This window comes from Armigeres subalbatus, chromosome 2 (genome assembly GCF_024139115.2).
Source record: "Armigeres subalbatus isolate Guangzhou_Male chromosome 2, GZ_Asu_2, whole genome shotgun sequence".
In the NCBI taxonomy this organism is placed as follows: domain Eukaryota; kingdom Metazoa; phylum Arthropoda; class Insecta; order Diptera; family Culicidae; genus Armigeres; species Armigeres subalbatus.
The window spans coordinates 71,029,561-71,055,502 of NC_085140.1; the positions used below are offsets into that span (position 1 = coordinate 71,029,561).

A 25,942-nucleotide genomic window follows, 5' to 3' on the forward strand; every position below is an offset into this window, starting at 1 on the left:
GCTTGTTGGTCAGTAGGAGTCCAAGCGAAGCGTTGATCAGGAGCAGGTCAGCAGCAAGAACCAAAAAAATTAGGTGGAGCATCGGGTTCGGACCACTTGTACTTGCGCATGTGCTGGAAAGTTTGTTGTACGAACGTCGATTGGATGGACATGAATTAAGGTACACCGGGGCAAGTTGAAATGCGGGGTAAGTTGAAACGGAAGCTGTAATTTAGATCAGCAATGACCAAATGCCCTGATTATTTTTTTCAACAAATTACTCCCCTAAACGCACCTTCTGACTGCTATTCCCGGAAGATTGCAGCTACTAAAAGCAATCCCTGCCATTGTTTATTTTTCGCCCTTTGCATAATTCGAAACAACTTTTTGACGTGCCAATGAAACAAGTCCCGAAATGATGTTTGGAAGGGTCTTTTCATCAAATTTTCACGGTAGGTAAGCATTCAATGTTGAATAAACATAATGATTATGAAAAATTGATGGAAGGTACGTTTTAATTTTTGTATTTTGGTAGTTTGATATTGCTCCGCATTTTCAACCCATCGGGGCAAATAGAAATGCTTGGTGCGGGGCAAGTTGAAACAACGATTCAAAACGTCACCCTCGCATTTAAAATTTCCAGAATTCAACATGGTCCGTAAATGCATTCGGGAAACAAAAATTAATAGAAATTTGGACCTTGGACTCTGAAAATTAATTTAATAAATTTCTGGCCATTCCGTCGTGAATGCAACCCTCCTACTACTGAAGAATAGAATAAAAAGGGGCCATGTTTAAGCTGCACGGTCTAGTTATGAGATTCTTAATCTACTTTGCCTTGCTGTGTGCACTGGCTCTCAAAAAATAAATCATAGAGCATGTAAACATTTCGTTAACTCCACCTTTGACTTCCCCAGCCCCCTTTTATCCAATCGAGAGTCTATGAGAGATACGCTGGTTAATTAATGTGAATTTATGAAGAAGCCATAGCCGAATTAATCAAAGAAAAGAGTATAGAGTATCAAAATCTGGAATGTGACTTTTATGCGAGTAAATATCAAGATGAGACAAGTGGGATTTGATTTTCAAATTTCTAGAACAAAGCCTAATATTTTATCAGGGTTTTAGGAGACAATTTTAAGCTAATTTAAGCAAAATCGTCAAAAATATACATAGGACTTTTATGCGAATCTTGGCAGTATAGTAACTTGTACAACCTCGTGCATCTTGAGTCACACTGAGTACATATATTTTGTTTTTGGTACGGTACAGTTAGCTTATGTCTATATACAGCGCAGTGTTTCAACTTACCCCGATATGCGGGGCAAGTTGAAACGAAGCATACAAAAATATAATTTTTGTATGCAAAATATTTATAAAAAAGTTTGGTAAGGTTGATTATTTTTTATGTATAATCTTTGGCCCGAACTAGCAAACACCGCAAACGGATTCAAAATTTATCAAAGGGTGATTTTTTTACAGCACTTCGAAGTTCAACTTTAAAAAAACCGTTTCAACTTGCCCCGGTGTACCTTAGATCAAGAATTGTTTTGGAGACAAGAAGCTCAGGAAGATTGCCTCAATTTTGGGTGGCGCGAGGAGACGGCGAATATCAGTTAGTGTACTGTACACAACCTCGCTGTAGACGGGAGATGGGTAGAAAACAGGCGCCAAATAGATGTAGCTGATCTTGTACTGTAGATACTTGTCGTTTAATTAACAGAGAGCTGTAGCTGCTGGAAAAAGTATCAGTAAGTAGCCCTCCATTTATTGGTATAGGGGAATCTAATATTTTTTATGAAGGTGTTCTATTAACTATCTCCGATATTTTCAAGTCGATATCGATTGTGATATGAGTTTAGCACCTAAGTTGGGTTTCGCGTTGAAAACAAATAACTTTTGTAGGAAGAAAAATTACACTGTTTGCGAACCGGAAGTGAAATAATATTTTTTGTCCCGGGTATCCCGGGATTTTCGGGATTTCAAAAATAATATCCCGGGAATCGGGAAATCCCGAGTTTTCCTAAATCCCGGGATTTTTTGTCCCGGGATGGAAACTCTAATCTGCGCTGTTTTTTTTTCCTGGGATTCTATACCCAACTAGCAGATGGCAGATTAGTACAGTTTGTAATAAAACCTCCCAAAATATGTATATTATATTGGCATTTACAAATTCGGAAGATTTTTATACAATCGTTGTATTAGATTTTGAATCTAATATTTTTGTTCTAGTTTAATAGTATAATTAATATTATTAAAGACCCGGGTAATAAGACCCACATTCACCGTTATTCCTCCACTTCCGACGGTACGAGCAAAGCAGGCCCCTCCCGGCCGCGTAATATTACGCCTAGTGGATCCAGTTCTTTCTCGTCGTCACTTCCGACGCATCGAGCTCCGGGCCAGCCAGTAGTTCCCCTCTTCCACCGGTTTCTGCCTGCCCATGATACCTCCAGGACCAGCGCCAGCTACGGTAAGAAACCCTCTAGTCTTCTACCAAGTTGGAGTCGAAAACGCTACTCCTCCCAGTTCCTACTTGGGGATATGAACCCCCTCCATCCTATGTGGGGAGGGTACAGTGCTGACCCTCGAGTCACCGTTCTATTTGAAGCGTTCCACTCTCAATGACGGGTCCTTCACCTTTTTCAATAGAGTTTCCATCCCGGGACATCCCGGGACAAAAAATCCCGGAATTTAGGAAAATTCGGGATTTCCCGATTCCCGGGATATTATTTTTGAAATCCCGAAAATCCCGAAAAAAAATACTGTTTCATTTCCGGTTCGCAAACAGTGTAATTTTTCTTCTTACAAAAGTTATTTGTTTTGAACGCGAAACCCAACTTAGGTGATAAACTCATATCATATTTTTATACATCCCATCAGACATGATATTTTTTCCAAGTTCGTTTATTTGGTAGGCTCAGGCATGTAAACGGAGCCAAGGTTCTTGTGATGCACAATCGATATTATCTTATTATTAAATTAGTAAGAGAGGAACAGACATGAACATGTCGGATATTGTTAATAGAACACTGATTATTTTATTTCAGCAGCTACAGCTCTCTATTAAATAAACGACAAATATCTACAGTACAAGATCAGCAACATCTATTTCCTATTTGACGCCTGCTTCCTAACAATCTCCCGTCTACAGCGAGGTTGTATTTGTGTACACTAGCTGATATTCGCCTTGCTAATCTCCTCGCGCCGCCGAACATTGAGTCAGTCTTTCTGAGCTTCTTGCCTCCAAAACAATTCTTGATCCAATTCATGTCCTTCCAATCGACGTTCGTACAACAAACTTTCCAGCACATGCGCAAGTACAAGTTGTCCGACCCCGATGCTCTGCTTATTTTTTTTTGTTGTATCGCTTAGATCAAAATCAACTCTGGTCAACGATCTGGAAGCGATCTGTTCAAGATTAGGAAGAGCTGCAGCTCTTGGCAAAAGTTTCAATTAGTACATGCCATGGGTTGGAGAATACTCTAATATTGTGTTTTCTTTGTGAGGGGGTTCCCATATCTCCAATGGGGCCCAGTACGATTCTACTGCGCATCTTCCATCTTTCGTCTATAGGGTATTGAATGCAATCCCAGAAACTGTATAAACCCAATGCATATTCAAAACAATGCAAACAGTCAAGCCGACTTCAACCGCCAGCGAACCCTTCTTCATGGACTCGGCGATCATATTTTCCAAAAGGGTACTCTACCTTCCGAGAAAAACGTGAATTGTATTTGCTTCTTGAACTCTTTTTTTTTTAAGAATCGATTCAAATTAGAATTGAAATGAGTTCCAATTTGAAATCTGTATTATCTGGCCTTTCTAAAATATGAACTTTACCCCTGAACATTGAATAAAATCGTTTTTAAATCAAAAAATAAGTTTTCTAAGCAAACATCGACAAATCCAGGGATCCCGGGATTTCCCGGGATATACGAACAAGTTCATCCCGAATCCCGCGACAACGAAAATGGCCGGGAAATGGAAACTATTTTAAAACGAATACTCTGCCACGGGTTCGCGACGTTAGGCATAAGTACGTTAGGCATAATGGACGTTAGGCATAATTCTGCCTTCTTTATATCATAGGCTGCTCTTTGGGTCATTTCATACTTAACGTACTTATGCCTAACGTCTTTATGCCTAACGTACTTATGCCTAACGGGGTATACCCATCTGCCACTGCTATTGATGTCTCTGCGGTAAGAAGATCCATCCGGATTGAGAGGAGTACAAGTGCGCCTTGCCGATTTCATCGACAGAATCCTCGCTGCCTCAGCGAGTTATCCCTCAGTCCAGTGGTCGTCCCGGCCGTCGTGCCCTGGAATGCTACAAAGATAAGCACCAACAGTACAAAATTAATCATCAGGGAGACGAAGTCTAAACATTGGGAGGAACTCATCAACAGCATCAACCCGTCTCAGACCACGCTGTTCCCTTCAACCTTGATTGGCAACTGTACAATCTCCGACCCCGCTCAGGTTGCCAACTTCTACTTCTTCAATGGCTCTACATTCCAACTGGAACTTAGACTGCTTTTCAACTAGTATTCTAGCTTCCTGAACCATGAAATTCGATACACTGGCGGTTCCGCATCCAATCGAGGGGTCGGTTTCGGAGTACCAGCCAAAACCTAGGCAGGTCTAACAGCCTAGCACCCTAGTGCAACATCTTTTCCGCCGAAGCCGCCGCAGTTTTTGTCGCGGCTACTCTTCCGACGAACAAACCCATCGTGATTTTTACGGATTCCGCAGGTATGATCCCCGGTACCACCTTTGCCTGGACTCCCAGCCACTGTGGCGTCAGCCCTAGCCAGTGTGGGGCATAAGTAATTGCATTACACTCGTTCCGTCCCGCCAGCCGACGTTAAAAAAATGGACAAAGAGTGTTGTTGGCCAGGACTGGAACAATAGCAACTCACTATTTTTGTGCAAAAGTTAGGCCGCTGGAACGATCCCAACTCTCAAAAAGAGCAGGTAATCACATAGAGGCTTTGGATACGTCACACAAGGGTTTCTCGCAACTTCGATGGAGGCCGTTTCCGGTCATACTGTGATCTTTACGGAGTAAAGCGGAGTAGCGCTGGCAAATGACGCGGCTGAGACGGCAGCCCTTTTCTGCTACCTGAAAGATTTGGGATTATACTTCAAAGTCTAGTCATTTAATTATAGGCCACAAAGCACCTCGTCTTGGGGGTGCGTCTCCTTGCCATAAGCGAGCGGGAATTTCACAAATATAAGTCCCACCCCACAATGACCAAACATCTTTGATCAGCTGGGCGGACTCCCTTATATCCTTATAACAAGGATACTAGTTTAAAAAATCTTTCGGGTTAACTCAGGCTCCTTCCGATTATTTGGTTTTCTGTATATCGCCCAACCACTCAAAGAAAATCTGATCCTTTCTCAACAGAAAGAAAGGTCGAACAATCCACAAGGATATTCTGTTTGGCAGCTAATATTAGAGAGGGTGGTCAAAATATGGCATTCCCAACCTAGACCTCAATCCTTCAGCAGCAAGTTAACGTATCACCGGAGAAGAGCACGCAAGAGACTGCGGGACACTCGGAGATGCAGATGGATCAGATTCCACCCTAGGATATGCAGAAGCTGGAAGCTTCATATCCCCCAATTGGAACCCTGTCATCACAATTTTGTCTATTTTATTAGTATTTTCTGTGTTTTTTCCACCAAATTTTATCCTTAAGATCTTTAACTTTTTTTTAAAAAATCTAGTTTTAGTTACAATAATTTCAATGTGGTAATTTTAATTCAAAATAACTGGCGAAGACCTTGATTGGCTCGCAAGGCGGCTCTTTTGGTTCGGCCTTTCTCTTAATTTGAATTGCAATACCTGTGTATTGACAGGACCTTCTGATTCCTTTCCTTATTGGTGTTGAACTATTATAACATTAAAAAACCCAGATTAATCCACCTGGCGGTGATAAACAATGTGATAGAAGTTTGCGTCGAATGCAACTTGTTGCGAGCAAATCAGTTGAGGATAAGTGCCCGAAAAATGAGTGACACTTTTTTACGCGATTATTCCGTCCGTTCCGATCATCCCATGGTCCGATCTGCATGTCAAATCTACAAATCAAAGTACCGTGACATGTTTGTAGTTTGACGAAAGCTTAGTAGGCACACCCGATCGGTTATTGTTAGAGTTTCTAACAATTCTGTATAAGAACTTACCAAAACCTGTATAAGAACTGGGCATATGCGAAAATGCTAGATTTTTTTACGAATGTCGTATTAGACCTTACAATTTTGCAAGTTTCCTTACAAAATTAATTTGTGAGCTTACATTTTTTGCATAAGAATCTGAAAATTTCGCATATTTTTATACAGGTTTTTGTAGGTTCGTAAACAGAATTGTTAGAAAATCTAACAGTCGCTGGTTGGGTGTACTAAATCTACTAGCTATTCTGTTCTGTACGACATGATCAAACCAAAAGAATCATAAGCCCTCCTTAGATCTGTTTTTCTTCTAACGTCATTTCATTTCAAATGTTTCACCCCAACAGAAACTAATATTTGATTATTAACCGAGATAATAATATTCACTATTTACAAAGGCCAGGTAAATCAAACAATCAACTTTCACGCATCCAATCATAAGGGGAATCATTTCAAATTGATATTTCATAAATTGCAAACTGTTGTGTTGTCTTTTCAAATCAATCAGCATAGTATTCATGTCTTAAATCATGATTCATCATGTTTCCAGTCATCGCATCATCATGTGATCTCCACAGGACTCCATTCTAAACAACAAAAAGTCGATTGTAAAGTTTTCCTTTCCGGGATCGCCATCGCATCTGGAGCACCTCCATAATCACAAAACCAACAGCAGAATGCCAGTGGAAACCAGTTCTGACCTTGAAACTGTCACTGAGGTATGGCGCGCTGCCACTTCAGGTCAAGTAGGGTTCACGCCATGCTGCAGAGACAGTCCACATCAAGGAAGTTTCGCTTTGCAAACGTGTCTTGAATAAAACGCCCCCAACCAAGCGGATTATCGGCGAAAGCCGTTGTGTGTTGAAAGCTGCTCAAAGTCGAACTGTGGCGCAATTATTGTTACCCGTGGTATAAGCTCATTTGTATATTTTTCCTAACTGATTGGGCAAGAAGAAATGGCAGCATATCCATGGAAAGAGGGCGGCTTACTGACAACTTCATCTCCCCTAATGATGATTAATTAGAGCTGAGATAACTGTGATCTTTCATTTCACCGGGGACGACCGTTTAGATTAGTGCTCGCATTTCCGCCATAACGGTTATGATAGGTTGGCTAACGATGACGATTAGTGGGAACGCCAAAGCCGGTTGGACCAGTCTCCCTCCCCTGTACGGTGCTGAAGCGTGCAAAGACAATCCTTAATTGGTGATAATTATGCGGCTTTTCCGTGGAATTGCAGCCAACTAGCGAACCAACTGTCCAATCAAGCCTCGGTGGTATTTAGTTCGTTCATTCCTTGGCGTTGTGACATACACATCGGACTTTAGCACTAGCAGTTTCCTTATTCAGTTCATGCGCTCATTTACGGCTGTTTGAATTCACCAGAGATATGACCTTGCACTGGCGCGCAGAAAAGTTTCTCTGATCACCAAGTCCTATTCATAATTCCATGGTCGTAACAAAGACTATCCACGATGGACGCCGTGCGATATGGAAATAATGGTCGGATAGCCGATGAAACAAAGCCACGTAACGAGAGTCCGTACTTCAGGCGATGTCGCTTGACTGCGGACAATGGATTATTAACCTCCATCTCTTATTTTAAATGGTTTCCATGGCTCCTCCAAATGTTAGCGGTAACCAAATTCAGTGGAAGTAGGTGAGCATCATTGATCTTGAGTGGATTTTCTCACGTCTGGTTGTATGAATCCTAAGTCAACGCCGTTTTTAGTGCGTTATACTTCAAGCTGTATTGCAATTTTCATGGTTGAACTGACATCCACCTAATAATAGAGAGTTAAAAAGCCTCCAGCCTTGAAAATATTGTACGTAATCTGCTACATGGTCGCAAAACTAATAACCACTTATCCTTTACTGTTTTATTACAGGTAAGAACCACCTTCAACCATCCAATCGCAAGAGAAACTCATGCACATCGTCGCTGTGATCATAAGGTAATCCATGTCTATTGCGGAAATATATCCATTTGACAATTAGCGGTATTTCATACCCATTAGCCAAACAATTGACCATTACTCAATGATCCCGTCGAACCGGTTCCTGCCCGCCTCGCATGCAAAAAGACAAACCACACGGACAACTTTGATCTCAGATTTCACGGCGATTGACATTTCGAATCATGCCCATCATCGCCAGTTGATCCTCTCGGAAGCTGCGCCCTGCAACGGACACCATTGTCGTTTTCATCAGTGTATTATTGTCTATCTGATCGTGAGGCATGAATAATTTGGGCAGGCCAATAACCGCTTTACGGACCGGCATCGGCAGTAGCCAGAGTATGCCTTTGTAACCGCCCACCCAGGCTTGTTTGAAAGGAAAAGGAACTGATCTCCTCCGCAACATCGTACCTTTGGAAGATAATAAACTCATATAAGAGATGATGGTCTAAAATACATCGGATTGGTAAAGTTAAATGACAAAATTATACTGATTGTTATTCCAAGACTTGTTTAATATATGAGAAAAAATCAAATGGTTCAAAAACGATTTAACTTCAATGCTTCAAAAGTTTATTTATTACACGCGAAAAAAACGTTCCCGAATTTGTGAACCATCACATGACTGTTGCTCCCGAAACCGTGACTGAAAATACACCATAACTTGTGTAACAGATCGTGATTTGGGTGTATTAGGTTTTCATTTAAACGGCAGAATTTATTGTAATTGATTTTATGGTACTTAAGAAGCGTCTGGTGCGTACTGAGCCACTCTCTCCTAAACCAACGATCGCCGACAAAAAAAAACTGATCCGATCAACGAGGAGTGCCACTCGGTTCGGATGCAAAAAGGTGGAACGGATTTCAAGTTGAACAAGTTAATCCGCTATAAGCGCGGTACGAACCAACCCAAACATCTGAAAGAATGGCTACCCGTTGAGACGGTCCACAACGCTTGTTTTTTTATAAGTGCGAACAAGGAACTCCGGGCCCCGGACGTAGCACTCAAAGATGGTGGTGGTCCATGGAGTCTAGTAAAGTTGTGACAATTGCCCACAATATGTCAGTAATTCGCAACAAATAGAACAGCATAATAATACATTGCCTTATACTTTTTTCTGGGTAATTTGGAATGGTTATTGGTTATTTTCTTTATCTTAAATATCAATCGCTTAAACAATTTAGAAAACAAAGCATTTAAAACATAAAATAAAACAATACTGTCATGCACTCCTAGTAATTATACAAGAAACCAATATTGATTCGTAATAAACTTTGACTTGTTGATGTCGTCTATCAGTGAAGTGCCCAAGTAACAATTTCAAGACTTCATGGATTTATTTGAGTTTTTTGACGGTTTTATCGCTGCTTTCTTCAATGCTGCAAGATTAGCTTTATTTGAAGTCTTATAGCTATCTCCAAAACCATAATAAAACGTCTAATAAAACCACAAATGTCAAAAGCTTCATAAACTTATGAGTGGGCTAATGATTATCTTGAGGACTCAAATAAAACCAATTCTGAAAACAGTAATAAAACCGGATATTTTGGTCAAAGACTTGTCTTACGCATAACCTCCGTAAAACTTAGTGGTTTATAATCTATATATATAAAAATGAAATGGTCTGTGTTCGTATCCGCATAACTCGAAAACGGCTGGATGGATTTTCTTCATCACTTCAGCAGATATGTTCATTATCGTTTCCGACGGGTTTATATGATATTTCCTTTTGCAAAAATTACGAATAAGGTTGAGTAAATCGTTATAGTTTCCGACGGGTTTATATGATATTTCCTAATGCGAAAATTACGAGTAAAGTTGAGCAAATCGTGAAAAACTAAAATTGTGATTTCTATGCGAACTTTGCATGGGCAGTTCGGAACGCACATTCTCGCCTACTATGCAGGACAACGTCTGCCGGGTCGACTAGTGGGATTATACAAGAACATAATGTTTATGTTCAACTTCATGCACTATGGCCAACCGAATGGCCAAAAACAAAAGTTTTTATCATAATGTTTCTGCTACAAGTTTCTCGAAAACTTAAACAAAGAAAACAATAAATAGGGAAAATGTCCCGATCTCCATCTCACTGGACATATTTTCATCTCATCGCGAAACAAACAAATACTGCACCAATTTCGTCGCTTCTTTTTGTGAACATGCGTGCTCACTGCTGAAAAAAAAGGTGCTTGGTGGCCTTGTGTCACTGCTTCTGCCTCATAAGCAGGAGATTAAGGGTTTGATCCCTGGCTCTTTCCAATTTCCTATTAGATAATTTCGTTAATCATATAACTCAATCTCTTTGCAAATCAAATTCTCATTGCTAGCAAGTATGATACTAAATATAGAATTGTTATAAAAAAAAAAAAGCTGCCTGTTACTTAGTAGCAGTAAATAAAATGTAAAAATAGATTGGTATTCATTTGTACCCGCATACGAACGCTATATACGGTCGCTATGCTCGTGCAGACCTCATACAAGTAAGAATGTGTGAGGTTGATGTGCGGGTAGCGTTGGTGTGGTAGAAGTGTGCGTGGTATTAGAATCCAATAGCATTCAAATTCTAATTGTAAAAAATGAATCCCATTAGAATTCACTTTAATACTTTCTCATTACTCTAGTACTTCTAATTCTCATTCATATATTCCTATCCCATAGATCGCATCACTTACCAAAGTGAATCCAGATAATATATCCCTTCGTACTAACACAATATCCTATCCTAAGACTATCGTGGAGATGCAGAGGTATACTCGGTCTCTAGTAGCAACGAGAGTTGAACTAATAATCCTTCCTTCCCTTGATGACCGTAAGGACGTGGCCGGCGCCGTAATTGACTTAGTAAAATGCATTGAATTTCCGAAATTTGCACATTGAGAATGATAGCTAAACCCAAGCTCCATTCAATTGGTTCCCTGTGCAATTTCGCAAGCTCTAGTCAATCACGGAGTAGCAACTACGAATTGTACGGTTATCCTGCTCATGCTCATGCTCATGCGTGCTCACTGCTGAAAAAAATCATTTTTGTAAAAGAAGCAAATCAAATACCTTTCCATTCCTTTGTTTTTGATGAGATGAACATCGGAGCCATGAGATGAAATCCAGGAGCTGATCCCCCACAACTTTGAAAATTGGGCATTCGCATATTTGAAATTTTGTTGTTTATTGACAACTAGCTGTATGTACCCGGCCTTGCTCGGAGTTGCCAGTTTGATTCGCAGTTTTTCACAATCGGAAAATGAATAAACCAATTGGTCAACAGGATAATTGTGTTTTTTATTGATACTTCATCATTTTTAAAGAAGGCAGATTTTATGTGAAAACATTGACTGATTTTGAAAAAGGGGTTTAAACTCAAACTCGTCTTATTCCGGATAAACGTCTATTTCTAAAGAAGGAAAAACAACCACCGGTGTTTTATTCCGGGCAAACGTATATTTTTAAAGAAGGGATCACATTCACATTTCTAAAGAGCATTCCCAAAACTTCTATCGTCGTCTCATTAATTTGAAAAATGTGTGTTCCAAATTTGGCTGAAATCGGCTAAGAGGTTCAGAAGTTATGCTGGAATATACACACATGCATACAAACATTGAGTTATATAAAATATAACCATATATTACCGCCATCGGAGGTGACAATGGGTCTGGGGGGTGACAATGGGTCATCGCTCTCACCGGCAGCCTGGAGGTCGGATAGCAAAATCGTTCAAAAAGGTCTTCTATATTTTAGTCTTCTTGCCCTTAGATACATTGAATCCATTCTACAATCATTCTAAGTAGTTGAAACAGTGACCCATTCTCACCCCCATTTGACCCATTGTCACCTTGGCCCTTCTACCTTTTCAATAAACATCTTTCAAAAATAGAGAATATGTATACCAAATCAGGTTGGAATTGGTCTTGGAGGTTGGGAGTTACACTGAATTGCTCGTTTTCTAAAGATAACCCCTTCCCCCTTACTCTCCTTCTTTCCCCAATGACCATTCCACCCCCTTTGTCTTCTTCTCCTTAGGATAGAGAATGGGTGTACCAAATTTGGTTGAAATCGGTACAGGGGTTTAGAAGTTACAATGAATTGCCCGTTTTCTGAACAATACCCCACCCTCCAGACCCCTCCCCCTTTCCCAATTTACCCTCCCATATGATCGTCTCCTCGTAGTGATCGTAGTGAATATGTGTATCTCCTCGTAGTGAATATGTGTACAAATTTTCCAGGATTTTCAGCTTTCAGTCACATGAAAATGTTGATAATTTCAAATCATTGCCAACGTTGATGAAGATCCAAACCCCCGGATCGAAACGTTGGCAATGATTTGAAATTATCAACATTTTCATGTGACTGAAAGCTGAAAATCCTGAAAATTATGTGTACAAAATTTGGTTGAAATTGGTCCTGGGGGTTGGATGTTACACCTAATTGCTCGATTTCCAAAGACAACCCCTCCCTTCATACCCTCCCCTTTTCCCAATGACCATCCCACCATCTTTGTTTTCTTTTCCTTAGAATAGAGAATGTGTGTAACAAATTTGGTTCAAATCGGTCCAGGGGTTCATAATTTACTTTGGATTGCCCGTTTTCTGAACAAAACCCCTCCCTCCAGACCCCTCCCCCTTTCCCAAACCCCATATGATCGCCTCCTCGTAGTGAATATGTGTACAAAATTTGGATGAAATCGATCCTGGGAGTTGAAAGTTACACAGAATTGTTCGTTTTCTGAACGAAACCTCTCCTTTTCCAAATGACCATCCCACCCCTTTGTTAACTTCCCCTGAGGATAGAGAATGTGTGTACCAAATTTGGTTGAAATCGGCCAAGTGGTTCAGAAGTAGTTAGCGAACATACATACATAGATTGGTTTTTATATATATAGATAGATAAAATCCATAGGTCAAATCCCACTCCTGAGAATGGAATAGATAATGAAAATCGAGTAAACTAACCGAATATGTCTTTTTATTTCCGTTAAATTAAGATAGTATAAATACGAACACGCAACAAATGGTGCGATAATCAATATTTGAGATGTTCTACTGCCGCTGTTGGAAGCATAACTTCAATTGCAATTATTGTGGACCCCGGTAACTTGAACGCTGAACACGTTTGAATTTGTAGCTTGATGGCTTGAACATCGTTCACATTAAAAATAGTTCAGACGCCATTCAGCACGAGGAATGGCGAAATTGAAAATTGGTCATCGTGAAAGAGAACGCATAATCAAAACAAACAGCAAAAAGGTCAGACAGAAACTGTTTTATCTGATGCTTATTATATAGTTATTAAAAGTTCGAATTAGAAATGAACGCCGTTAATTTGATTGAAGTACCATTTAAGTTACTTGGAGTCCACGTATCGAACTTGATTCCTCTCTCCATCTTCTCACAGTACTTTTATTGCATTCATTTTCCTTGTACAATGAATTAATTAGCAATTTCTAGCAAGTACTTATTATACTTGAAAGATACGCAAAACTGTATTTTGACCATCACAACTACCCACGGTGTAGTAGCAGCCATGATGGTAGTATAGAATTGATTTCATATCGGCAAAAATCTTTTGCGATATTCACTACCATATGTAGCAACCGCTGCATTTCAGAATGATTTACAAATCTCGGAGCACGAGAAATTTTTCGGTGCGAATCAAAATGCCACAAGTAAAAAAACAGTATATTGATTATTGATTTGCTCAAATTTAATTTCCGTAAATCACGATATTGCGACGGCGCATTTAAATAAACTGCTTTTCTGATCTGGTTTCACCAGAAATTCGAAGGCGCACAAAAATTGTATGCACGCGAGCGAGTTCTGGGGCATCCAATTTCCGATGATTCCATATTATTTTACATCCATATTCATGAATGTTGTTTTTTTTTTCATTCTTCCATTCCTACGATTTTCCTTTTTCTCCAGTTCAATAACAAAAGAGAAATTCCCTTTTTTGACAGCGGTTTTATGGCAGCTTTATTAACAACCTCGAGCTTGCTTTGAAGACGTTCTCAAGAGTGGTCCACTTGGTCATAAGAAAATCTTGTAGTGGTCTTCAAGAGGTTGTCATGTAGATCTTAGTTTTATTGCTTGTCTTCAAAATTTTCTCTCCAAAACTGCTAATGGAGTATGATAAAACTCAAAATGTTACTTGGATGTTGTTTGATTTTTCAACTGATCTGCATGCAATTGTACTAGCGAATGAATGTAAATTAATCAGTCAAAAATTCGCTCAAATGCAAAATCAGTAAAATATTTCATGATTAAAAATGTAAAAAAATGTTATTGATTATTAGCCACGATTAAATTGAAAACAAAATCTCGTCAAATCCCCATTCGATAAAAATCCCGAATTTTCAGTCTCCTTGAATTGGTTCCCATTTATGTGTCTTGGATGATCAGCTTCACATTACACATGCATTGGTATTTATACTTATTCTGGTTATAACTTCTTCTGATTATAATGTTATTCATAAACCTGATTATCATGTCAGTCAGAAGTAGCGAGATATTGCGATGGGTATGTAGCAACATGCCCTTGCGGGTGTTGCTTGATGGCTCACCATTTGTTTCAAATGACACCTTAAAAGGACTACCTCAACCGCTCTTATGTTCAAACTACAACATTTGGAATCCACTTGAGGACATATACGGCAGAATCAGAGACGAACTGATTCTTCATGTCATCAGCATCCACGATCAACATAAAAATCCAATGTCTAATGTCATAGAGTTTTGAACTTAATAAAACAATAATCTTCTTCTTATTGGCTTTACATCCCCACACTGAGAAAGAGCTGCCTCGCAGCTTAATGTTCATTAAGCACTTCCACAGTTATTAACTGCGAAGTTTCTGAGCCAAGTTACCATTTTTGCATTCGTATATCGTGAGGCTAACACGATGATACTTTTATGCCCAGGGAAGTCGAGACATTTTCCAATCCGAAAATTGCCTAGACCGGCACCAGGAATCGAACCCAGCCACCCTCAGCATGGTCTTGCTTTGTAGCCGCGCATCTTACCGCACGGCTAAAGAGGGCCAACAATAATAGTAAACTCTTTAAACTGGCTTTTGCACTTCAAGTGATTATGCACTAATTATGTTGTGCCCATAATTGCCGATTTTGAATGTGGATTTTTTTGCCACCGGTCATATATTTGGTTGAAATTAATTTTATGATCGAATTTCCGAATCTTAACAGCGATCTTATCTCTGCCACATTTGGCAGTTCTAACTATCCAAGCCGACGTGGACATTACCTACCTAGATACCTGGTTGGCTACAGCGTCGATACATCTATGCCTAGCGTATTTTAGAGCTCCATAATCGTCGGTCTTGGGCGATGTTCCTCCAGTTTCCCCGAACGTTCAGGGTCCCCAGGTCCGATTCCACCGCGTGCATCCAGTGTGTTCGTGGCCTTCCACGTAGTCGCCAGCTCCTATCTGGTTCTCTGTTGAATATTGTTTTCGCCATTCTTTCTTCAGACATTCGCACTAAGTGACCAGCTCACTGAAGTCTGCCGTACTTTATACGATTCACGAAATTTTCTTCTTTGTATACTTGATACAGCTCATGATTCATGCGTCTGTGTCACACACCTTTTTCTAGTTTCCCTCCGAGTATTGTACGCAGCACTTTTCGCTCGAAAACCCCGAAAGCTCTTCGGTCCGCCTCTTTCAACGTCCATGCTTCATGTGCATAAAGGGCCACTGGTAGCATCAAAGTTTTGTATTGAGCAAATTTCGTTTCCGTCTGCATGTCTGCTAAGCTGGTAACGTAATCCGTAAAAGGCCCTATTCGCAGCAGCAATACGTCTTTTCTCTTCACGGGAAACGTTATTCTCACATGTCACAAACGTTCCAAGGTAAACAAATTCTTCGACAACTTCAAACACATCCCCATCAAGCACTACCTTAGCATCAACACCACTAGGTCTTCCTCTATCTCTACCTGCCACCATGTACTTTGTCTTGGTAGTGTTAATGGTTAAGCCTATCCTCGCAGTCTCCCTCTTCAGTGGGACAAAAGCCTCCACTACTGCTCTGTGATCGATTCCAATAAGGTCGATGTCGTCCGCAAAGCCCTGGAGCATATGCGACCGTGTGATTATACGCGTGTGATTGTACGTCGAGTTCAGAAGGGTGATCCCTCTGTAATTGGCACACTCTACTTTGTGACCTTTCTTATAGATTGGGCATATGGGACCATCCATTCCAGGAATTCCTTCGGAAGTTCCTCCGGAAGTTCCTCCAGGCATTCCTCCGGAAGTTCCACCAGGAATTCCTCCGGAAGTTCCTCCAGGAATTCCTCCGGAAGTTCCTCCAGGAATTCCTCCGAAAGTTCCTCCAGGAATTCCTCCGGAAGTTCCTCCAGGAATTCCTCCGGAAGTTCCTCCAGGAATTCCTCCGGAAGTTCCTCCAGGAATTCCTCCGGAAGTTCCTCCAGGAATTCCTCCGGAAGTTCCTCCAGGAATTCCTCCGGAAGTTCCTCCAGGAATTCCTCCGGAAGTTCCTCCAGGAATTCCTCCGGAAGTTCCTCCGGAAGTTCCTCCAGGAATTCCTCCGGAAGTTCCTCCAGGAATTCCTCCGGAAGTTCCTCCAGGAATTCCTCCGGAAGTTCCTCCAGGAATTCCTCCGGAAGTTCCTCCAGGAATTCCTCCGGAAGTTCCTCCAGGAAGTTCCTCCAGGAATTCCTCCCGAAGTTCCTCCAGGAATTCCTCCGGAAGTTCCTCCAGGAATTCCTCCGGAAGTTCCTCCAGGAATTCCTCCGGAAGTTCCTCCAGGAATTCCTCCGGAAGTTCCTCCAGGAATTCCTCCGGAAGTTCCTCCAGGAATTCCTCCGGAAATTCCTCCAGGAATTCCTCCGGAAGTTCCTCCAGGAATTCCTCCGGAAGTTCCTCCAGGAATTCCTCCGGAAGTTCCTCCGGAAATTTTTCCGGAAGTTCCTCCAGGAATTCCTCCGGAAGTTCCTCCAGGAATTCCTCCGGAAGTTCCTCCAGGAATTCCTCCGGAAGTTCCTCCAGGAATTCCTCCGGAAGTTCCTCCAGGAATTCCTCCGGAAGTTCCTCCAGGAATTCCTCCGGAAGTTCCTCCAGGAATTCCTCCGGAAGTTCCTCCAGGAATTCCTCCGGAAGTTCCTCCAGGAATTCCTCCGGAAGTTCCTCCAGGAATTCCTCCGGAAGTTCCTCCAGGAATTCCTCCGGAAGTTCCTCCAGGAATTCCTGCCGAAATTCCTCCGGAAATTTTTCCGGAAGTTCCTTCAGGATTAATTCACCAGGAATTCCTCCGAAAGTTCTTCCAGAAATTCATCCGGAAAATCCTCCAGAAATTCCTGGAATTCCAGGTAGCCAATTCCAGTTTCCGGAGGAATTCCTGGAAGAACTTCCGGAGGAATTCCTGGAGGAACTTCCGGAAGAGATTATGGAAAAACTTCCGGATGAATTCCTGGAGAAACTTCCAGAGGAATTCCCGGAGGAACCTCCGGAGGAAATCCTGGAGGAACTTCCAGATGAATTCCTAGAGGAGCTTCCGGAGGTATTCCGGAGGGAACTTCCAGACGAAATCCGGGAGGAGTTTCTGGAGGAACTTCCCAGAGGCACTTACGGAGAAATGTCTAAAGGAATTTCTTGACGATCTTTTAAAAAAAACTAGTGGAGGAACTTCTGGAAGATTCCTTGACGAACTTCTGAAGAAATTTTGGTGCTTGAAACTGGTTCACGCCGATCCACGCCACCGCCGCTGCCTGAAAATGATCTATCACGCCACCGCCGGTAAAATTTCAATCTGCACACAGGTCTACCTGGAAGTACCCGGAAGGTGGCCAATTCGAACGTGGATTCCAAGAATTGAACGAAAATTGGCCACTTCCCCAAGGGAACCAGGTCCTGGAAGTATCCGGAGGGTGGCCATTTCGATCGAGAATCACCGAAATGTACTCCAGTGTACTTGTTTTGCAAAATCATGAAGTTTGACATGTCACAAGATGGGTTCAAAGATTGAACGAAAATTGGCTACTTCCCCATAGGAACCAGGCCCTGGAAGTACCCGGAGGGTGGCCAATTCGATCGAAAACCGCCGAAATGCACTCTAGTGTACTTGTTTTGCAAAATCATGAAGTTTGACATGTCGCACTATGGTTTTCGAAGCCGGTCTGCCAGTGACTATTTTTTCCGGGAGGGAGGTAACCCCAGTACTCCCCGGAATATATCCGGAACTATGGCCATTGCACAAAAATTGATCTCGGTTCCTAAAACTATAGGAATTTTGTGATTGATTCCAGAAGATTGCTTGAAAATCCCTTAGAAATTGGCTGAGCTGCGTGCTTTTGAATTTTGAGTTTTGTCGTAAAATGGGGGTTGGGGACGTACGTGTTAAATTAATATCATACATCATGATTAATTATTTTAGAGCGTCTGCTACAAGGGAAATGCTACAAGGTTAAAAGACTATTATTCTTCCATTTACTTCCACTATTAACTTTTTTATGTATCAACAAGCAGATACGCATTTCGTTTCCTACTTGGAAACTTCTTGTTAACAAACACTGAAGAAGTTTCCAAGTAGGAAACGAAATGCGTATCTGCTTGTTGATACATAAAAAAGTTAATAGTGGAAGTAAATGGAAGAATAATAGTCTTTTAACCATCATACATCAATTTACTCAAAATCACGGCTGCGCCGCTGAAAAAAATTAATGAAGCTGTTTTTAAATTTTGTTGCCTATTGGGCACTGCACGGGAACATCTCTTTCTCTTTCATTCTTCATAAATTTTGACGTTTACTGGCCTTGTTGTTTTCTAATTTCTTTGCCTCAAGAGAGAGACAAAGCAGTCCGTGCAGTGCCCTATACAAGTTTTCTAAATTGACGCCTACTATTTATGTAACCTCGTTCCGAGTCAACAAATAGGGTAAATGATCCAATAGTGAAGCAAATAAGCAATATTCATTTTCCTAGAATTAAAAGAAATTCCATTTCGCTTACCTTGGATATACATTCTAAAGCGTGTCCTATCTATTTTATTGGAAAAATGCTTTCGTCGCATGTATTCCATGTATTCCATCCTAAAATAACAACTCCAATTATTGGTACACTGTTCCAATAGTTGCGATATTTTTTAATTCGTGTTCCAATAATTGCGAATCACATTGTTTACTATGTTTGCACTACGGTCTGAATAACATGGTATTCAAATAATCGACAAAACAAGATAGCCGAACAACATGTTATACAAGACCCTAGTGCGAACATAGTATTACGGGACTCGCAACTATAGGAACACTACCGCAACTATTGGTGCACAGGCGAAAATTTAGTAAGGTATTTTCCAGATATTTACCAGTTTTTGAAGACTCATGATTGGCTTCAAGTTCAGATCACACTGCCCATAGCAGCTGTTTCTTACACTTAAGTTGGAACAAAGATTAGCATCAAACCACTACACAAATCCGTATTTTTTGAATGAGTGTTTGTGGTATTTCTCAGTGTTGCACTACTACAATTATAATTTTCCGAAGGACAGAAAGAGACAAACGACACAACGCCGGTGGTAAATCATTCAGAAAGCTCTTTTCATCGTATAACTTTTCTTGAGCCTTAATTGAAAAGATCCGTGTATTTTATAGTACATAAAACCTTTGATAGCTCGTGCTGATTGTATTGCGGATACATTTTGTATGCTTATGTTTATGCAATTAATTTTAAGGTGAAATAAGAATTTCAACAGAATTATATCATTATATCAGAATTATATCGCTTCCATAACCTGCTTCTTCTGTTACTAAAACTCTATTTGTTGCATAACAGTTAGACCAATACAAATATTTAAAAACAATTATGTCTCCCCACTCGGATTTTTTGTCTTAAAATAATATTTTGAGGGGGCAATAAAAAAATCGGATAGTTTTGAGGATTTTCAAATCATTCTTTAACAAATCCGAGGACTTGACATAAGACGAGTTTGTACAATCCCATTTAATTCCTCCACTTAATTGTACCACCGGGGATTTTTTGGCTTTGCAGTCACTTCAGCAATTAAAACGAATGTTTTTTCTTTGCCCGACGTTTCAATGGGCTATGCCATCTTTTTCAAGGGTTAGAAAGGAACGTTTTTGCCTTTCTCGTACAACAAAGTTGTATCGAAAGGCTATCATTTCACTCCGAAAACGAACTTTTTATATAAGTGTCGGAGACCCATAGTGTTATATACCAATCGATTCAGCTCGACGAGCTGATCAAATGTCTGTCTGTCCGTGTGTATGTATGTGTGTATGTGTGTGTATGTGTGTGCACAAAAGCTAAGAAAAACATTAGACAACTTTTCATATAGTAATCCTTGACCGATTTTCTTGTAACAAGTTTGATTTGAACGGTGGTAAAGCCTACTTGATCACTATTGAATTTGATTACGATCGACTGTTGCGTTTAAAAGTTATTAAGAAAATGGTACATCGAACTGTATTAGCTCCATATAAGGTTGGTGTCCTGGCTGAATGCGAGAAAGGCAGTATCACTACTCAGTGGATTAAGTTGGTTTTTGTGTATAGCATTGAAACGTCGGGCAAAGAAAAAACATTCGTTTTAATTGCTGAAGTGACTGCAAAGCCGAAAAATCCCCGGTGCTAAATCCAAACAGTCGAGAGCATCCGGTAAACTTAATTGTACCTTGACAGATACGTATTTCGACCTTAACAGTAAGGTCGTCTTCAGTGTCTCGTACTTGACTCGAAATGGGATTGTACAAACTCGTCTTATGAAAAGTGAAGACATTCCACTAAAAAACTCAAAATAATTTTCTGAACAAATCCGAGGAGTTTTTTTAATTTATTTTTATTGTTCACTACTCCCACTCACCCTCGACCTTTTGAAGACTAGTGGGAAATAATTTTAATTAAATATTTGTAAAGGCCTTTTTTGACTCCCAAAAATTAAATTTAAATTGCGTACATAAGCAATTCAACAAAAATTTCGTTTCGTTTCGAAAAATTTGGAATCATATAGACCTTGATTTCGTATCGTTTCGTGGTCTCGAAAATAAATCTTTATTTCGTTTCGTTTCGTTTCGAATTAACATAGACATTTTAAATTTCGTTTCGTTTCGCCAGGAAAAATGGTATAATCGCATACCCTTACATTCTAGTTTTATGCTAGTTTTGAAGTAGCAGCTAGAGCAAATGAAGGTGTTTATAATAGTTTAAAGCCGCATGGCACGACTGAAGATTGAAGTTTAATCGCAACAACCATATCAGCCATAGATTAGCATCAGTAAACATACTCAGAATTTCAAAATGGAACTTTTAAGCTTTCCGTAATCCTACGTGTATTGGCGGTCGTGTGTCGGATACAACCTTCTACTTTTTAATCGAACGAAGTACAATAGTGCCTTTAAACCAATTGAATCATTTGTTTGAGAAACTGCATAAGTCCATTTTACACTATTTCGAGAAAACAACAAAAAACTGTTTTTGAACAAACTTGCACCGAATCTTTCGATTTCTTCGATACAGATCAATAGTTTTTGGCAAAACTCAACACCCTGGGGTACTTTTAGTGCAAAAAATGTATGCACTACTCCACAATTGCCCTTTAAAGTACGTGGACATATGTAGTTTCTCAAACAAACGAAAAAAAATTTATATGTTACTGAACAAAGTTTTTTTCGTATTTTTTGCCACAATACGTATTTTTGGACGAGGAGACATAATATATGAAAATCTCATTTTGGCCAAAAATGTTACATATGCAGTTTCTCAAACAAACGGTTCAATTGACAATCCCATTCTAAAGTTAAATATTTCTTATTCGAAATCCAATAGCGATTTCGCTCATTGAGCGATCCACCTTAGAGTTTAATTTTCTTGTTCCAGCCATCTAAATTTTGTGAATGATTTGTCACGATTTTCAAATCCTCCTTCTCCGTGAAGTACTTTAAAGTGCGTCTCAATGTATAATTTGTTCTACTAATCAACTCGAGAATCAATTCACTTCAGCAATCAATTTTCATTGCTGTTGCGGGGAAAATCCATGTGGTTAACTGTTTTCCCACCAAACGACATCCTTATGGACAACTTATGGACAGTTCAAAATTGATAATTGATTGTTATAATCTTGAAATCTATCATAATAGTTTAGTTTGTTGTTCATTGTCTTCAAAAACTCTGAAAATAGTATCAAAATTACTAACCAAACCCATTAAATAAATAATGCTTTGGGGGTCATTAAGATTTTTGAACTTTAGTAGTTTTTACAAACTTATAATAAACTTTAAAGGGTAGTACAATCTGAAGGCCTGAAAAATGTGATATTCGGAATGTCTTCAAATGTAATGTAAAATTGTATTTTATAATATAAATACGATACGGACTTCTAATCTACCAAAGAGTCTTACACCATCACAAAAGAGACTTTCTTTGTACTCACAAAAATGAGAAGGAAAAAATCAAATTCTTTTCAATTTCTTTGCCTTGATGGAATGAACATAGCTATGGATGGATCCCGAAAGAGGGTGAGTTCAATGGGTTGAGGACTGCTGGAATACAGTCAAAGCAGCCATTAACGATGCAGCGGAGAACAACGTCGGGTATATGGGACGAAGTCGACGGAACGATTGGTTTGACGAAGAGTGCAGACAAATTCTGGAGACGCAGCGCGGCGGTTGCACTGCAGCAAGGTATGCCGCATGGTCGAAGCGGAGTGCGAAGAGATGGATCAGCTGTGCCGTTCTCAAGAATCACGCAAGTTCTATCAGAAGCTCAACGCATCCCGCAAAGGCTTTGTGCCGCGAGCCGAAATGTGCAGGGATAAGGATTAGAGCATTTTGACGGACGAACGTGTGGTGATCGAAAGGTGGAAGCAGCACTACGACGAACATTTGAATGGCGCCCAGTTCGTTCGAATCGCGCCTGGGACTAAGACCAGGTGATGGACTTTCGTGCCTGTTATTCGACATTGCGCTAGAAGGTGTCATGCGGAGAGCCAGGTGTAACAACCAGAGTACGATTTTCAACAGATCCAGTCAATTTATTTGTTTCGCGGATGATATGGACATTGTTGGCCGAACATTTGCAAAGGTGGCAGAACTGTACACCCGCCTGAAACGTCAAGCAACAAAAGATGGAGTACATGCTAGTTGGCGGACCCGAACGTGACAGGGAAGCAGTGTTACGACAGACGGAGATTTCTTCGAGGTGGTCGAGGAATTCGTCTACCTTGGATCCTTGCTAACGGCTGATAACAATGTTAGTCGTGAAATACGAAGGCACATCATCTATGGAAGTCGGGTCTACTACGGGCTCCAGAAGAAACTGCGGTCAAAAAAAGATTCGCATGTATCGCACCAAATGTGTCATGTAAAAGACGCTGATAAAGTACCGGTAGTCCTCTACGGACATGAAACATGGACAATTCTCGAGGAGGACTTGCAAACACTCATCTTTGGCGGGGATCATCTTTGGCGGTGTGCAAGAAGACGGTGTGTGGCGGCGAAGAATGAACCACGAGCTCGCCCAGCTCTACGGCGAACCCAGTATCCAGAAGGTAGCTACAGCCGGAAGGGTACGATCCATGGCATGTTGCAAGAATGCCGGACAACAACCCAGCAAAGATGGTGTTCGCTTCCGATCCGGCAGGTACGAGACGGCGTGGAGCGCAGCGAGTGAGGTGGGCAGACCAGGTGCAAAACGACTGGGCGAGCGTGGGGCGCGTTAGATAGATGGAGAGATGCGGCCTCGAACCGTCTATTTTGGAGCGTCAAATTGTTGATTCAGTGTTATCTGTTTAGATGTAAGCTACATAAATGTTTAAACATAGCTATGGAATGAAGCTCAGGAGCAGTAAATTTTATCAAATGTTTTAATGTTTACGATGAAATCGATACAGACATTTACAACACAATCAACATCAAGTGTGGTTCAATCACTGTGTGCTACTGTTCAACTGATATTGGCCTGTCACCAGAGTGGATTCCTTGTTGATAGTTTCATAACATTTGTGGGCAGCAGATTGAAATGATATTCACTAGTCTGCGCTTCTACTCCAACCCTGGTCACCCAACGTCAACGAACCCGGACGCCAGCTCAAGTCCGGTTAAACAACACGACTACTCCTAAAAAAGAGCATAACGATCTACATTGACTAGTTTGGTGATTAATAATACCGCCTTTCGTTCAATTCATGGACACGACACTCCCCGTCTCTCTTACAGTCCTTTTGCAGCTGTACAGATCGCGCGAAGCTATTCGTGATTGCATATTATTATGGTTTCGACCGATGTCCGTTGTCCATATTTCGATAATTCCACCACTGTTATTCCGGTTTGAGTACCTAAAATGAAAATGATTGTTCGAAGACAGTTTTGGAATCAATATCAATTTGTCAAAATATGTAGCACCTTTGAAGTGCGTTGAAATAAAATTATTTGAACAATCTTGATCCATTCGAGAATTAGATAACGACTTAGACCAGTAGCGCAGACAAGCCCCTTCACGAACTTCGTATCTCAGTACTGCTCAAACGAGAATCTATCAATAATTCACATCACAATTCAGCAAAAATATCCCATCTTCGTAACATCGCATGCCACGAATAAATTGAGAACAATTTCATAAACGAACACGAACGTGCTAACACATCGCCAATGAAATCGAAAGTGTTAACCATCATCGCCGTCCGTGTTCGGTAGGTATTTAGCTGATGAATCAGTTTTGTTGTTATTGAATCATCACTGAACGATGCGCGATGGGGCCGCGTGTATGTGTGGCCGCTCATCAGAACCAGCAATCATATTTCACCTCAATTTAATTACGGTCGCAAGACGGGTGTCCAAATAAAATAACTTGGTCGCACGCAACGGAATTGCTTTTGGCTCGTCGACGCACGATCGTTGAACATTTATATCGGCGAACTGGCGAACGGTGTTGAAAAGCATGCAATCACGAACTCGGTTCTAATGGAAATATGATTTTTGTTAATTAAGTTTGAAATTAATTATCTGGCATTGCAAATGAAAATCAATAGAAAAAAATTGGTTCGAGTGGGTAAGTTTTAACAAGCAAAACGATTGCGAGGCAAACCATAAGATTATTTATTTAAAGGTTTCATTAATGATTGGTGTCTAACTTCCATGTCCAATCTCGAAAAACTGTCAACGAATTTTAAGCGAATTTCACCTGAATGTACGAACTTGGATATACAAAAAAAAGTTTATGCTGGGTTTTACTCATGATATATTGATCACCGGGTTTACTTTTAAAAGCTATCTATTTCAGTGTACAAACTTACATATAATATGTTGGCTGGCACAAATAACCCCTTTGGGCAGCATTGAATGGTTTTTATCATTCGAATAAGAATGTACGTACACCCAAGCACATTCGTTATGTCATCCAGTGGGCGACATTCCACCCATAGGCTTAGAGTATTAGATAGACATAGAACAAAGCAAAAACCGAATATAAATAAGCAGTGGCCCCTCTACATTAATTCACCCTGATAGAGCAGGGTGCAGTTGCTTGCACAGAAAAGTCCTTCAAGCACTCCCAATTTCCAAGAGGGTTCTAGAAGGAAAAAAAATATAAAAGCAGCTGCCCATTTCTGATTGCCAATCACATTCAGTTGTCAATTGAATGGCTTCGACTGTGACGCCTTTATCTCCGCATGGTCACACGCGTAAATATAGTGTACCATGCAAAAATCCTCCCAAGGTGATCCAGTTCCAGTTCGTGTACTGCTGCTGCTGCTGCTGCAGCTGTCAAGTGTGCGGCAACTCTTGGGAGATCTAGAGCTTAATTGCAACAGCATGCATACGTGTGTCGACCGTTCAGCCGCGCTCCGGCAT

At 40.6% G+C, this 25,942-nt stretch overlaps 1 protein-coding gene and 2 long non-coding RNA genes across 7 annotated transcripts in view; 2 read left to right on the forward strand and 1 right to left on the reverse strand.

Moving 5' to 3' along the window:
- The window catches only part of LOC134208981 (probable chitinase 10), a 232,828-nt gene that overhangs the window by 103,937 nt on the left and 102,949 nt on the right, over positions 1 to 25,942 (forward strand). The window lies entirely within an intron of this gene.
- LOC134214517 (uncharacterized) lies at positions 7,833 to 8,550 on the forward strand. Its single transcript, XR_009979815.1, has 3 exons — positions 7,833 to 7,988; positions 8,052 to 8,117; positions 8,181 to 8,550. It is a non-coding gene; the product is annotated as an uncharacterized LOC134214517 (long non-coding RNA).
- Positions 23,941 to 24,710, reverse strand: LOC134214518 (uncharacterized). The gene is made up of 2 exons (XR_009979816.1): positions 24,497 to 24,710; positions 23,941 to 24,429 (listed from the first exon to the last, which is right to left on the reverse strand). It is a non-coding gene; the product is annotated as an uncharacterized LOC134214518 (long non-coding RNA).